Source organism: Haliotis asinina, chromosome 14 (assembly GCF_037392515.1).
Source record: "Haliotis asinina isolate JCU_RB_2024 chromosome 14, JCU_Hal_asi_v2, whole genome shotgun sequence".
Taxonomy (NCBI): domain Eukaryota; kingdom Metazoa; phylum Mollusca; class Gastropoda; order Lepetellida; family Haliotidae; genus Haliotis; species Haliotis asinina.
The window spans coordinates 29,403,487-29,418,966 of NC_090293.1; the positions used below are offsets into that span (position 1 = coordinate 29,403,487).

A 15,480-nucleotide genomic window follows, 5' to 3' on the forward strand; every position below is an offset into this window, starting at 1 on the left:
ATACATGTATTCATTATTTGTTGAGTGGGTATATATGTGTGTGTATATATTTTATATTAATCCAGCTAGTTATTCCAAGAGCATACCCTACCATAATATTCAATCTTATTTGAAATCTGATAATGTGTTATATATTTGTGAAATACTTCAAACTAATTTCGTCCACTTGTATCTTGAGTCATTGATGGTGCTTCAATTCTTTTTGAATGAATGTATCCTAGTTTTATTCTAGTCGCTTCTTGTGAATAAGCTTCTCTTTGTGAAACCTTTGTACAAATATGTTTTCTGTTCCCAGTGCTTGATAAATCCCATTGTCAAATCTTTTACTGATAAATCTTTCTCTATGTAAATGTCTTGGTGCACCTACACTGGAGAACGTATAAGGTGAATTCTGTTTGAACTTTGACCACCCAATCAAAATGAATACAGGTGTTCTACAGCCAGCCTAGTGTCAGCTTTTGAAAACTTGTTGAAGATTTGTTGAGCTTATATTTCTTTTCTTTCGATTTTTCAATTTTTTTCTCTTTACATGCCAAACCAAACATGCCACACAACACAAATATACTGTCAATAGTAGTGGTGTTCTGATTAACTGAAGTAGTCGCAGATTGGTCGCAGTGACCAAATGAGCAAACAACTGATCCTTCTCATAGTCGAACACAAATGATTTTGAAACTATAGTTATAGTCTTTGAAACACTTGATGATAGAACATATCCTCAAAGTTGTCAGGACCTACACACTTGTTTAATTTTCAAGTATTTTCAAGAATCTGTATAAATGACCCCAAACAATTGAATAAGTGCTATTTTGGGATTCAGGCATCACTTACATTTTAGAAGCCTCAGCACTTGATCATTGAAGTGATCACCTGATGCGATCTCCTGTGGTTGTTTTCTTAAGGAAGTAGGATTCTATATGGATGATGTCGTTATTGTATATGAGGCGACATTTTCGGTATGGATGCTTATACCATTGTCATGCAAGAGTGATCCATAAAGAATCTAACTTTCTTATTACTCACCAACTTCTAAAGTACCAATCAAACAGATCTAGTGTTTTCTTGGCGTTCACATAGCGATTGTATGACTGTAAGAGATGTGTGATGGGATTTAAATTGTTCAGTGCTCCCTCTTGACTTACATATTCAGCCCAGTACTTTCACAATCTGTTAATGTATTGTGGGCATTCAGCTGAATCATCATAGATTGCCTGATGACGATGTTGTGTCATGCAGTGTCCAAAGATGTCTGTCATGTATCAGTACAAGTCCAGGGCCTAGATTTTCGAAGCTCTCTTAGCACTAATATTGTCTTAAGTGCCATTCATTAACATTAACTTATGACTATCTTAGCGCTAAGAGAGCTTCGAAAATCTGGGCCCTGACTCTTGTGTTCCAGCAGTTCCCATTATGCCATGTGGTTAGAATGAAACCAGGCTGTGCTCTCAGACGTTTTGTGTTATATTTGCATGAATTGCCAATCCAGACCTGTAGTAGTATACTGAACAGCAAAAGAAACGCAACTTCAAAAAAAAAAAAAAAAAAATCTCTTAACAGTAAGTGTCTTCTATTAATCAAAACCAGAGTTGCATTGTTTTGCTGTTCAGTATATGCACTTAGATATACACCCATATACTCTTGAAATGTAGTTAGGTATGTTATGATATGATTATTGTATCCAGATTGTTGCAAAATTGATGCATTAACCCTGGTAACTGATAAAAAGGTAGGAACATTTATTTATGTGCATGCGAAGTTATATTCTGTACAGTATCATCAAGTGAAAATTTTGATACGCTTCAATACTATGATAATACTCTCATGATTTATACAGTGGAAGCTGTCTAAACCGGCTCTCATCAGGACTGAAGAAATAATCCACTTTAGACAAAATGCCGGATTGTAGAGCTGAAGATAAATATACACGCCATGGATGGGACTTAGATTTTACGCCAGTGTTGACAATTTGCCGGATTGGACAGATGCCAGTTTTGACAGCTTCCACTGTACATGTATTTATGCATGGTTTAAGAACACACTTAGTCGAGTTTGAATAGCAATACTGACACTTTCCACAATTTTAATTTCTTTTGAATATAATATTTTCCTTGGATTTTCCAATATATGTGCATTAAGGGTCATTCTATGCTGTTGAATAAAAATTGTTTAACTTTGGGCTTTGATCTTCAACAAAGTTACAATAGGTTTTAATTGGCTTAACATGTCTCATCCAAGTTATGTTAGAGATGTTATGACCATGTGTTGTTGATGGGTTTTTTGTTCGGTAGGTGTTTGCACCTCAAGAGGTACTATGTGTGTAAAGTTACAGAACACCCAAATGTCCGATATTAATTATAGACGACCTGACCTGACCAAAGAAAATAACCATCTTCACTTAAAAGAATCAGGTGCCCTTTATGTATGAGTAGTGTATATAGGGATTTAAATTCTGGTCTGTTGTGAGAAAATTGATCAATTTGTATCTCTTAGAAGATGCTGCTTTGTGTTTCGTATTATAATACAGAATTTGATATTCCCTGTCGCTTGTAAAGATCTGTGCTAAAGTTCTAACTTTATCCTATCAATTTTAGGGAGTTTATCCTGGTCTGATGATTGCTTTTATAGTATTTCTTTACATATTACTTGGATATTATTACCTTTGAATGGGTTTGTAGACTTGAATAGAAGTGAGGTCATTAGAAAATAAACATCGGTTTTGCGACGTTTACAGTACTGTGTAAAATGTTTACATTACTGATTTGTATTTAATTGTTAAGGTTTTGTTTTCCAAGGTCCTTTTCTTTGCTAAGTAGCATGCTAAGATAACCAAGAAAAGTCAACAGGCGTCTTATGTTCAGGCTTTAGTGTGTTTTGTATGTTAAGAGAGACAAGAGTGGGGAGAATGAGACAGTGATATTTCAGTAACTATGCACAATATTGTGATAACTGTCGTGCCCCTGGCAAATACTTTCATGGAGTTACTTTTATATAACAAAGGCAACTGTAGCTCTGCTGTAAGTGAATAATATTTGCTAATAGTCACATATTTGAAAGATGGAGGAGTTAGTGTTATGCCCACTCTTGACTGTTATTGCTCATGATCAAGAGGCATTATTTTGGAGTTGAATATTTGATTCAAAAGAGATTCAGCAACATCTGGTTAGGTCACATAAAAGGCTATTTGCTTATCATTAGGCCTAAGCAATAGTTTTGTATGGAATTTTTCTTTATTAATACTTTGTTCTTAAAATTCTATCAGTGTGTGACATTTCACAACAATTATCATCCACTTCTTAGAGTTTGATCGACAAGTTAACATCTTGACAAAACACTTAGATACAGTCACCATACCTATAGCTTCTGTCTTGCTGATGTCACCTTTGTATGTTGATTTGAAACCTGTCCATTCAGCTAAATCATTAAATGCTGTGTCTGTAATATCTTGCCTTTGTACCAAGCATCTGCTGGACATTGTCTTTCAGTCCATTTGACATCTCTGTCTTTCCTGGTCACATGGGTTGTGCTTGTTTCCATGTATATTACACAGCCAAATGCACTGATACATGCCTTTAAGTATGTTAAAAGGGGATCTCTTATTGATTTTAGCATTCTAATTTCATGCACTAAAATGTATATTTTGCAGAAAAAATAATTTGAATACTCAATTTTTATTCTCAGTTTGTTTGAAAACATTTGTCGCTTTGATTCTGTACATGTATGCTGTGGCATTGGTGTTTACACATCTGGGCACAATTAAGTGCTTTGTTACTTGCACTGGTGCAACCCAGTATTACAAAATACAAGCTAGTTATTAATCTACCTATTAAGTTATTGTTTGAGTGGGTAATCTTCTGAATAAAACATATGAACAATTCAAAAGCATATTTCTTTCATTACACATTGTTGGATGGTAGGGTGCTGTGTGGTTAAAGCATTTGCTCATCACGCCAAAGACTCAGGTTTGAATCCATTGCAATAAAAGGAGTGCACCTGTAATCTGTCTGGTGCAACTTGGTTTTTACCTTGGGTACATTGGTGCAAGTAGGTTAACATCTGCTCATTCATTATTCCGTTCTAAAGGTCTTACAGTGCTCTTCTACATATCTAAAGGGATAACATAATTTTAAAATTTCATAACTGATCTTTCCTGGAATCACTTAGCTCCGAATTCTTCTTTGAACATGAATATGGAAAGTATATCCCAAATAAAAAAACAAGAACTTTTACAAGTTTTGAAACAAAAAGAAAAACTGATAATGTTAACTCCTCAAAATAATGGGGTTTTGTGTATATGTATTTGTTAAGCATCTCTATGATAATTAAAGAAGTAACTGAAGTTTTTTATTGAAGATCTATAGTGTAGTGTATACAGCCTGTGGCCACTGTGAAGCAGATATGACCTCTTTCAGACAGACATAATATATGGTGAAAAATAACCAGTGTCATATATGTGCACCTATCACTTTTGCCTAGCAACCATTATTTATTTAATGTTTGACATCATAAACAAATTAAAGAGACATCAATGAGGAGGGCATTATGTTTGCTTACTGTGTTTTACTGCATAAATGTACATGAATAAAATGGATAATATAGAAATTATTACATTTGCCTTGTACGAAACAAGTGCGAGTGCTCTTGCTTGGGCAGTGCAGTATTAAATTTTTAGGCTCATTTGTGTCACAGTTGCTTGTATAATCATCTCCATTAATAGCATCCTCCACTTCATATTACTTAAGTATACACAGTGCTTGTAGCAAACTCAAAGGGACCATTAATTTTTCTGCACTGATCAGACTCATGTGTGATGGTAAGTAACAAACTTGTGAACCTTAAACTACAAGGTTTTTCTTTACTTTTCAAACCTAACAGTAATGTTCTTTTCTTAAAAAATAAACTACAGAGGGAACAATAAATCAAGTTATGCAACACGGCAACGCTGCCTCAATTCTGTATGTGAAATATTTACTCAATAGACTGATGTGTCTTGTTACAAGAATTAATTAGGAGTCATGTATCCTTGGACCTTTGAAATGTCATTATTTTGGAAGAATCTGATTGTTTAGCATTTTTCTGAAGTAACACATTGTTTTCAGTGTGTGAAAGATTGTGTTTTGATGGTTGCCATGGATACTGATGTTTCATTATTGGTTAGATATGAGTGTATATTTTGGAGGTAATTTCCAGTGTCTGTGGTCTCTTGTTTATTTTATTGTAGACCTTACATGGATTTGAACATCCTACGCTATCTTACTACCGAAATAAGAATAAAGAGAGGTAGAAACATTTGTCAATTTTAATAATACCAATAGATGTCCTATGACTTGTATGATGAGGTCACTTATCAGTGAAAGTGTTTATTTATGTTTTTGCAGAAAGCTGATTGAGGCCAATGCAACTGGCAATTTGCCACTATCTTCTACATATCGACATGAGAAAGTATCTTCCCATTATGACTACTCAAAGCTGTTAAGACCGAACCCAGCATTAATTTGTGCTATCCTTCCATACAAAGGGGTGGTTGGGTAGCTTAGTGGTAAAAGCGTTTGCATGTCACACTAAAGACCTGGGTTGATTCCCCACGTGGGTACAATGTGTGAAGCAAATTTCTGCAGGGTGACATCAGCAAATTTCTGGTGTCGCCCTGCATTGATATGGCAGGAATACCACTAAATGCAGAGTAAAACTGAACTCGCTTACTCACTCACTCACTCCATGAAAATGTATGAAAAGGTACTTCCTATTGCAAAGAAAAGATTTGGAGGTTATGAACTTTGTACTTGTAGAACAATTGGATAGAAGTTTCTACTTGAAGTTACTTGTCTGTCAAGTATAAAGTATAAACCTGGCTATTGCTGTATGTTACAAATATGTATGCTAGTGCATATGATTATGTTAACTTTAGTTTGTTAATGTTCAGCAATAAAGCTTACATGGACTTGATGGGTTTTTCTGTCCTTTCCTGAAAGGCGATTGGAGATATATATTATCGGAAATAATTTCATTCGTTTATATTCTGTGATATAGCTTGATGGATTCATCTGAAATAGTGACCGTTTTTAAACATCAGGTATTTATTTTATATTGACTAAAAATGGAATTTCAGTATGTCTCACAAGAAGCCATCATTAACATAAAGGTAATTTTAAAAAATCTTTTTAGAAACAGGCTAAATGTTTGAAATTTACTGTGGGATATACTCACCTTGCAATTGTGTTTGTTTTAGACCATCGTTGGAAATACCTGTCTGCCCAACTGCCTTGGATGGATATTTTCAACTCCGACTGCCAGATTCTTAAATTCACCTGCCCGACGGTCAGGTTAAAATTCAGACATGTACCATGTATATGAAGATATTCATATTTCAGGATATTAAATCATCATTAATGGGCTTGTAAAACATAAATGAATTCCAATTGGATGTTTACACTACCTCTCACTTAAATCAAAATTATTTGCCGGTTGGTAAGTTTTGATCAGAGCTGGCAAGTTTTACATCTAACCAGCCCTGTGGTCTGGCTGAAAGTTTTGAGAGTTTCATACTGTGTTTAATCAAAGAATTTTGATTGGAAATGAGATATGTCTGTCAGTGGCGAGGGATGCTTAGTCTGTTCACCTGAACATGAGTAAGTGTTGTCACATGCCATCGTATCCCATGACTGATACCCAGGCTCTTGATTACAAAATTGTCTGGTCCAGACTTGGTTATTTACAGACCGCCGCCATACAGCTGGAATATTGAGTGTAGCGATAAAGAACAAACCAACCACCCAACTTGATGTTATTATTATCGATAACACAACTCCCTCTGTTTTCTTTAAACCAGTCAACCCGTGAAGGTCTACACGGGGTAGAATAGGCCTTCAGCAACCCATGCTTGCAATAAAAGGCCTCTATGCTTGTTGTAAGAGAGGAATAACGGGATCGGGTGGTCAGGCTTGCTGACTTGGTTGACACATGTCATCGGTTCCCAATTGCCCAGATTGATGTTCATGCTGTTGACCACTGGACTGTCTGGTCCAGACTTGATTATTTACCGACCGCCGCCATATAGCTGGAATAATGCCGAGTTCGGTGTAAAACTCAACTCACTCATTTTAAAACAATCCTATCTCATTTTCTAATCAAACAATAATACTGACATATTTCACCCCCAAGATATAGCCATGGTATCTCAGCACTTAAACCAGTCCAGACAACAGAGCCTGAAGTAAATATGCCCAATACCGCCTATGCAATTCTAGATTTCCGAAGTTTACGTTTCTGAAAATAAAGAAAGTGTCAGATCGTTATTTTTTAAAGAAAAGTATTTAAAATACATTTACAAACTGTTATTGTGGAAAATATGTTTATGTCGGACACGAGGTGTCCGTGTAAGTTGGCACGCACGTAACGTATAATGTGTTCGTGTGAGTTACTTCATTGGAAAGATACGACACAATGTTGGTGTGCGGTCATTGTTGCTTCAAAACAAATCTCATAACATCATCTATTGCTGCAGGGTTGAAAACAGAACGCGTCATATTATCATTAAGTATCGCTTAGTCCCAGTTCGGGATATTGTCGACAAACGTAAAGAACTGGGCCCGCTAGCTCAAAGAAATCGCGGTGCTACTTGTCTTGGAAAGAATAGTTTTGTGCAAGTAGGCCGATGTGTACATTAGCAGTGCCAACAGTCACCCAGTGTTAAAGGGAAAGGTGTGTTAAACATTTACGACATACAAATATCCTGCTGTGCTGACCTTTAATACGAACAAACACGTACTAAAACATTTACGTTTATTACATCTCCCTTCGGAGCATTACAGCCACTTTGTTCAAAGAATGTTTTTTTTCCATCATTGGTACAGTTATGAGTCGACGGTCATGTTTCTACAACGTACGTCGTTGCGCATCGGCGAAAGTAGTCCCGGTCACGCGCCTGTCTGCGGTCTTCCAAACCCCTCCAGCGTTCGCTGAGTTCGGTAACCTTTTGCCTCAAATAACGTCTGCAAATAATGTGCAATGTGAATTGGTTTAAACACCACACATTAATTAAAATCAGGTGCCTGCGGTGGGGTAGCCCCACATGGATGCAATATATGAAATCCATTTTCTAGTGCCCCCGCGTTGATATTGCTGGAATATTGCTAAACGCGGTATAATACTAGACTCGCTGAAAAGGTCCATTCAGAGGCATTACACATTTAGCTGATTAAAATACGAACTGGAATCATGCATATACCTTTGCAACTACATGGTGGTTCGACCCGTGAAGGTCCCGGGGTAGAATAGGCCTTCAGCAACCCATGCTTGCCATAAAAGGCGACTAACGGGATCGGGTGGTCAGGCTTGCTGACTTGGTTGACACATGTCATTGGTTCCCAATTGCGCAGATCGATGTTCATGCTGTTGATCACTGGATTGTCTGGTCCAGACTCGATTATTTACAGACCGCCGCCATATAGCTGGAATATTGCTGAGTGCGGCGTAAAACTAAACTCACTCACTCACTCACTACATGGTGGTTCAACATCTGACTGGTTTCTCGGCACATCGGCTTAAAAAAACAATCACTCTTGACACTGGGATGTGTACCTCCTGTCTAAGGCAGTCTGTGCACGTCTCTGAAACTCTTCCTGACGTCTCTTGTACTCCTCATCCCAGCGTCTCTGTGTCTCCACCTCCGCGGGGGTCAGCAGGCTAACCTCCTCATCCTCCATACTGACCCCAAGACACCTGCGTGAGAGGGATGGTAAATGGGTGTTGGTCATATTGTGACTTACCTTAATGAGGAACGGGTGTTCTGGGATTTGGAACACGTGTTTGGAACGAGGTGAGAGGGGTACAGGGGATGGAGAACGGATGTGGGATGAGAGAGTAGTAGACGGGGTTGGGGACGGATGTATGTATGGAACGAGGGGAGAGGACTGCATGGGATCTGAACGTTCTGAGGAATGGGGAGTGGGTGTTTGTTACGTCATGAGAGGGGTACATGGGATGGAAAACGGGTGTGGGGTGAGAGAAGTACATAGGATTGGAAACGGGTGTTTGGTACGAGGTGAGAGGGGTGCATGGGTTGGAGAACGAGTCTCGGATGAGAGGGGGTATACATAGATGGGATGAGCAACATGTTTGGTACGAGGTAAGACGAAGTACATAAGATGGGGATCGTATATTGTGAGAGGGGTACACTCAATGCGTAGAGCCAATTGGCCCCGAAATTTTGGACCCTCACTCTTCCTCTTCCTCAATTGCTGACCTTTCAGAAAACCCTGTGTATATTTTGTTTCACTCTATTTATGATGAAATATCTGTTGTACCTTTGGAAAAACGGAGGCCCATCAAACAAACCAGTCAATCCTTTCCCAAAACTGAAATTGATTTATTAAATGACATTATTTCTATGAAACTTTCATGTTCATTACATGAAGTAAATTGTTGAGTTTATGCCGCCGCTCGAACCTTGGAGGAAGTTCACACGGTTTCCTAAGAAAAGTCTTCTAATACTAAGAACAATAAACCAAGGAAAACCGGGTTTCAAGTAAAATTAACAGAAAATAGAAAATATATTTCCTGGATAGAGTTGTGCCTGAAATTAAGATCATCAGGGAATCCCATGTCTAAACGACAAAAGGCAATTTGGAGAAAATTAAAATTATAGTACAAGACAACAACAGAAAAGGTCCTTCTCAAAATTGTCGATTCCCTTAAGGCAAAAATAAAAATGTGGACAGAAAGAGAGAAAAAATGGGAAAAAAGAAACAAATTTATCAAACAAAATAAACTATTTAGAAATAATGAAAAGCAATTCTACAGGCAACTCAAGACCAGTGGTGTTGATGAGCATGATAAACGGCCTCCCATGGCTGCCAATGAAAGGTTCTGGAAACAGTTGTGGTCTATACCCGGCGACTGTAACCTGGAGGCACCATGGGTCAGTGATTATGACCATGCAATGCATGAGAAATTAACCTGGTCGTTTGTCTGTTACATCTCACCAGATTGCCTGAAGTCTGTTATAAAGAAGTCCAAATCTAATACAGCTCTAGGGCCTGAAGGCATTCGAAACCGGTATTGGAAACTGTTTCCTTGTGTCCAAGCAGCACTCCTTCACTGTTTCAATTCTCTTGTGGACACAGGTGATGTTCCTCCATGGTTTTGCAAAGGTCGCACAATACTTCTCCCCCAAAAAGGAGACTTGACTGATCCCCAAAACCTCTGCCCTATCACGTGTTTGAATACTCAATATAAATTATTCACAGGGTGTTTGACGAAACTCGTGTCATCTTATTGCTCGTCTAATGAAATAATTTACAGAGAGCAGAAGGGGGCGAGTAAGGGATGTTGGGGGTGCAAGGATCAACTTCTTGTACAGAAAATGATTTTGGAAGAGGCTAAAACGTATCACCGCAACCTCTCCATGTGCTGGATAGACTACAAAAAAGCATACGACTCTGTCCCTCACGAATGGATTCTGAAGTCTCTTCAGTGTACTGACCTCCCTGGGCGACTACTTGATTTACTCAAGTCTTTAATGAGTTGCTGGGATGTACTTGCAAGGGCAGGTGCAGACTTCGGAACCTATGCCAATCAGAAAGGGAATTTTCCAGGGGGACTCCCTTAGTCCTTTGCTTTTTTGTTTGTCTCTAAATCCTTTGGGTTTCCTGCTCAATAGGGAGGAGGGTTACCAAAGGAGAGACCAATTTGAAACAAGTTCTCCTTGTCAAGTCCTTTTCTAGTGATATTGGCATGGCATTTGGACTCGACAAATGTAATACATGCACTCTTCACCTGAAACGTGGCAAGGTAACCAATGATGGATCGGTCAAGTTACAAGGTGGAGGAGTTATTGAACATCTTGTGGAAGATCAGGCATACACCTATCTTGGAATGCACGTTCGAGACAAGTTCCAGAATGCCCAGATTCAAGATAAGCTTCTCGTTTGAAGAAAATCTGGTGCTCAGAGCTAAATGCTCGAAACAAGGTCAAAGCCACCAATACTTGTGCTGTGCCAGTCCTCTCCTATTCCTTTGGAGGAGTTGATTGGACAAAACAAGACATCCAGAGTCTTGACCGCCTGACCAGAAGGGTCATGTCTGATAACAGAGCACACCACCTTCGTTCCTCTCTTAATCGTTTATACCAATCAATTCTGGAGGTCGGGGTTTGATTAATGTGGAGGGTCTTCATGATAGAATTTTATTGTGCACTTTTGCACATATTTATTTATCGGATGATCCTCGGGTGATGCATGTGAAGACTCACGATGAAAGTAAGGAATTCCACAGCTATTTTAAGCGTGCCAAGGTTGTTGGACACAATTTGAAATTTGAGCTTAATTTTGTTGATGGCGATGTACTGCTGGGAGTAAACCAGGTGAAGTCCTTTACCAAGTCTGACCAGAGTCGGTCCTTTGTGGAGAAGCTGTCTGAGAAGCCATTGCATCGGGTGTACATGCAGTGTGTGGGACAGAACAGCAATCCAAGTGACTCCTTCGCCTGGATGAAGTCGACTGTTGTGAAACTGAATTGTGAAACTGAGGGCTTCCTCTTTTTGCTGCTCAGGAACAGTCACTTCCCACTCGCAATTGTCAAAATGTGATTCTTAAACAAAATGTTAACATGAAATATCATCTTTGCAATGAATTCACAGAGGCTGTCCAACACCTTGTCAGTGGATGCCCTTCCTTGGCACAAACAGCGTATATAAAAAGACATGATGGCATGTTTCGCTGCTTTTACTATCGTGTCCGCCATGCCTGTGGCTTTGACCCCGAGGTCCATCCATGGTACGACCCTGAACATGTCCAGGGTGTCCTGGAAAATGATGCTTTCAAACTTCTCTGGAATAGGCCAATATACAGCCTGAGACGAATTCCTGCCAACAAACCTGTTCTTGTTCTTGTTGATAAAACCAATGAAATTATTTATATTATTTATATCATTGAATTAATTTTCTGTCCCTTCTGACAGCAATGTGATTGGCAAGATTCAGGAAAAGCATGATAAATATGCGGACCTCGCCTTTGAAATGTCTCGCCTGCATCCCAAGTACACTGTCGTCAGGCTCCCCATTGTTCTCGGTGCCCTTGGTTTGCTACCTCCTGATCTCTTGGCGCAGATCAGGAGATTGCCCGGGTTCTCCACCGGGAGCACAGCCCTTCTGACAATATGGGTAATGCAGAAGGTTGCAATGTTGGGGAGCCTTCATAATCTCCAGAAAGTTCTTGCTGGGTTCGACTAGGCAGTGTTTCCTGGGAGATGTCCCATTCGCTGTCTGGGCTGCGTGTAGAGAGGGCGAGGGCCCTGAGCTGATGATGAGCTTTACCAGTCTGACAGTGCCAGGATCACCCGAGCCCTCTCTGCTGCATTCTATCCTAATCTGTAAAACATAAATATAATGCGCCTGTTCCACACCCTAAGGCTTGCTCATAGCGCTACAGAATATTTACAATGGAGTATTTACAGCTGAATAATTAGTAGTATGCTGTGATAAAGTGAGTTTTAAGTCTGGACTTAGAAATGTCAGTTGTGTTCGAGCTTTTAATGGCACAAGGGAGAGAGTTCCAAAGCACAGGTTCAGAGTACGAGAATGACCGGTAGCCAAAGGATTTCAGTTTGTAGGATGGGATGACCAGTAGATCTTGAGTGTTTGAGCGCAAGTTGCGTGCGGGGACATACGGATGTAGGAGTTCAGACAGGTAGGAGGGAGCCAATCCATGGAGGCACTTGTATGTCAAACAGAGGATCTTAAAGTCAATTCTGGCCTTAACTGGAAGTTTCTCCAGGGGGGGGGGGGGGGGGGGCAGAACTGACGCCTGAAAGGATGCTTTTGCAGTAATCAAGCCTTGATGTAACAAGAGCTCGAAACAGGGCTTCAGCTGCAGCAGTTGTTAGGTATTGCCGACTGTTCAGGTGAAAGTAGCAGATCCTGCTCAAATGTTTAACATGAGAATCAAGAGTCACTGAAGAGTCAATGTGGACACCCAAATCCTTAACAACATCAGAGAACTTGATCTGCAACCTTAAGGAAATCGGTTTTGACTTTGTTGAGTTGTTACTTTGTACCAACGAGAACTGCTTCTGTTTTAGTGTCATTGAGTTTAAGCATATTTGTAGTCATCCAGCACTTGATGTCCTGTGTACATGTAGCTATGCAGTGAAGAGATGGGGAGATCTGACAGATTGAAGGCTTTCAGGAGCTGAGTGTCATCAGCATAGGTATGGTGAGAAACTGTGTGGTTTTTAGTAATCATACCGACATATCCAGTATACAATACAAACAGGACCGGACCAAGGACTGGTCGACCTCTGTGACACACCACGTATGATTGCAGCGTCTTTAGATCTCTCGCTACCAATAACAACAGATTGCTGTCGGTTAGACAGATCAGGTGATACCCATTGAAGGGCATGGCCGTCCGTACTGCTGTTTGAGCCTAGACAGAAGTCTATGGTGGTCAGATGTGTCGAAGGCCGCAGACAGGTCCAACAACACTAGAGCAGCAATCCTACCATCATCGACAGCACAACGGAGCTCATTCGTCACTTGCAGTAGTGCAGTCTTTGTACTATAGTATTGCCGACTGGAATTCATCCAACAGAAAATGTTTGAGGGGATGGTCTTGAAAGATTCTGAGGGTCAAGATCTGGGTTTTTTTCAGCAAAGATTTTACTACAGCGTGTTAAAACCTGTTAGGAAATACACTGCTCACCAAACTTAAGCTGACAATTTTGGTAATGCTTGGCAGAAGCAAGTCAAGATACTGAAACAGAAGTTTCGTTGGTATTGGGTCAGAGTCGCAGGTGGTTGGCTTTGAAGAGCAGATAATTGATTCAATGTCCTTCGATAGGGAACGAGTGTTTTTAACGAGTTGACAGGTGTACACTAAATGAAAACGGGTGTTGGGTACGATTTGAAAGATGCACATAGGATGAGGAACGGGTGTTGGGTACAATGAAAGACAACATTTGTTACTTAGTATATACGAGTAAGCAACATTGAACAGTTTACACGATCTGGTAACGTAAAGTGCTGTGGGGATAAACAGCACAGCGATCTGGAGTTAACAGTGCATAGAGGCATAGAGGAAGAAGAAGTATGAACAAAGCACGTGATCTCACGCAACAAAGCTAATAAGGGGCATATGATCAGCTCATGCCAGTTCTTTACAGTGTGAATATACACTGTTAAACTGAACAGATGTCGACATTTCACCTTTTCAACTACACCATAACAACCACCACGTGTTCATACTAAAGGGTACCAACATCGTGGAAGTAGATATTTGATTTCATACAACTTTGTTCCGGCATTCACCAACCTCTTAAGGTCGGTTCCTGAACTTTATAAGTGTCCCTTCGCGCTAGCGCATTCTGTAATACTGTAAAACCTTAATACAGGTAATCCGGATTTTTCACATTTTCAAATTTGGAATCTCCCGTCTCACCGTGGCTCCTCTTCAAATATAATGAAATTCTTCGGTTTTATCAAAAGTTTTCGGCGACTAAGTCGGTGTTGGTGGAGAAAACAGGAAACCCGCGTTTTCCATATTCCATTAAAATGTTTGAGGAATATCTAGAATAACCAACTAAAAGCTTGAAGATCCGGATACCTGTCCGCCATGAGTTAATGTTAAATCACTGGGGATTCCTCGTTCGGTTTAGTTTATACTGTAAATATTTTAACCTCTGATCACTACAACGACATCCAAATGTCTACATCACTCACCAGAAGAGTTTTATAGGCACCAGTCGGAGTTTCACGGGTCAGTCTTTTCGCGAGGACAAAATGCAGTATGCTTCCAACATGTTGTGTTTGTACACGCTGAATGCTCGGTAGTGTTTCTATATACAGCTAACATGCGACAACAATCACGGAACACAGGACTGCGTGTACTGGCGTTCAACGGGGTCGTGCATTCATTCAATTGTCTCGGAGCGCTCTGGCGGAAATCTGGCTGGCCTGGGGCAGAAACGTGATTGTTTCTGACAAGGCTTACCACCTAGAGGTGGCCACAGTGTTTACGTCTGTTTTATGTTTTGTTGGGAAATACTGTCGTGCTTGTGCTTTGTTGGAGATGTTTAGTACCCGTTTATGGAGTTGTTTACTCGTATACATGTGTGTATTTATATGAAATATGTAACAGTATATCACTGTCTGGGCCGAAGCGTTTTGTGTATATTACATGTATATGATATTATATGATAATACGGTGTGACGTTTAGATTCACATCCAATGATCGAGGGAAAGAAATACCAGCACCTTGAGCAAGCACTAGCCACATGGATACTATACTATGATTAAGGGTATACTCGAACACGTAGGGATTGGTTTTACGTCAACGTAGGGATTGGTTTTACGTCACTGATGATTTTATTTGTTTGTTCCACACAGCTAACGTACGTTGTTATTGTTTGAGGCAGAGGGATGGGCTCTACCCTCGACACTTGCCCATGTAGGGAACATAAGTTTGGACATCTTAAATAATTCCCCA

The 15,480-nt window shown here is 39.8% G+C and overlaps 1 long non-coding RNA gene across 1 annotated transcript; it reads right to left on the bottom strand.

Annotated features, from left to right (window-relative positions):
• Nucleotides 1-7,765: 7,765 nt before the first annotated feature.
• On the bottom strand, nt 7,766-14,887 carry LOC137261755 (uncharacterized). Its single transcript, XR_010954864.1, has 3 exons — nt 14,714-14,887; nt 8,578-8,718; nt 7,766-7,988 (listed from the first exon to the last, which is right to left on the bottom strand). It is a non-coding gene; the product is annotated as an uncharacterized lncRNA (long non-coding RNA).
• Nucleotides 14,888-15,480: the final 593 nt, after the last annotated feature.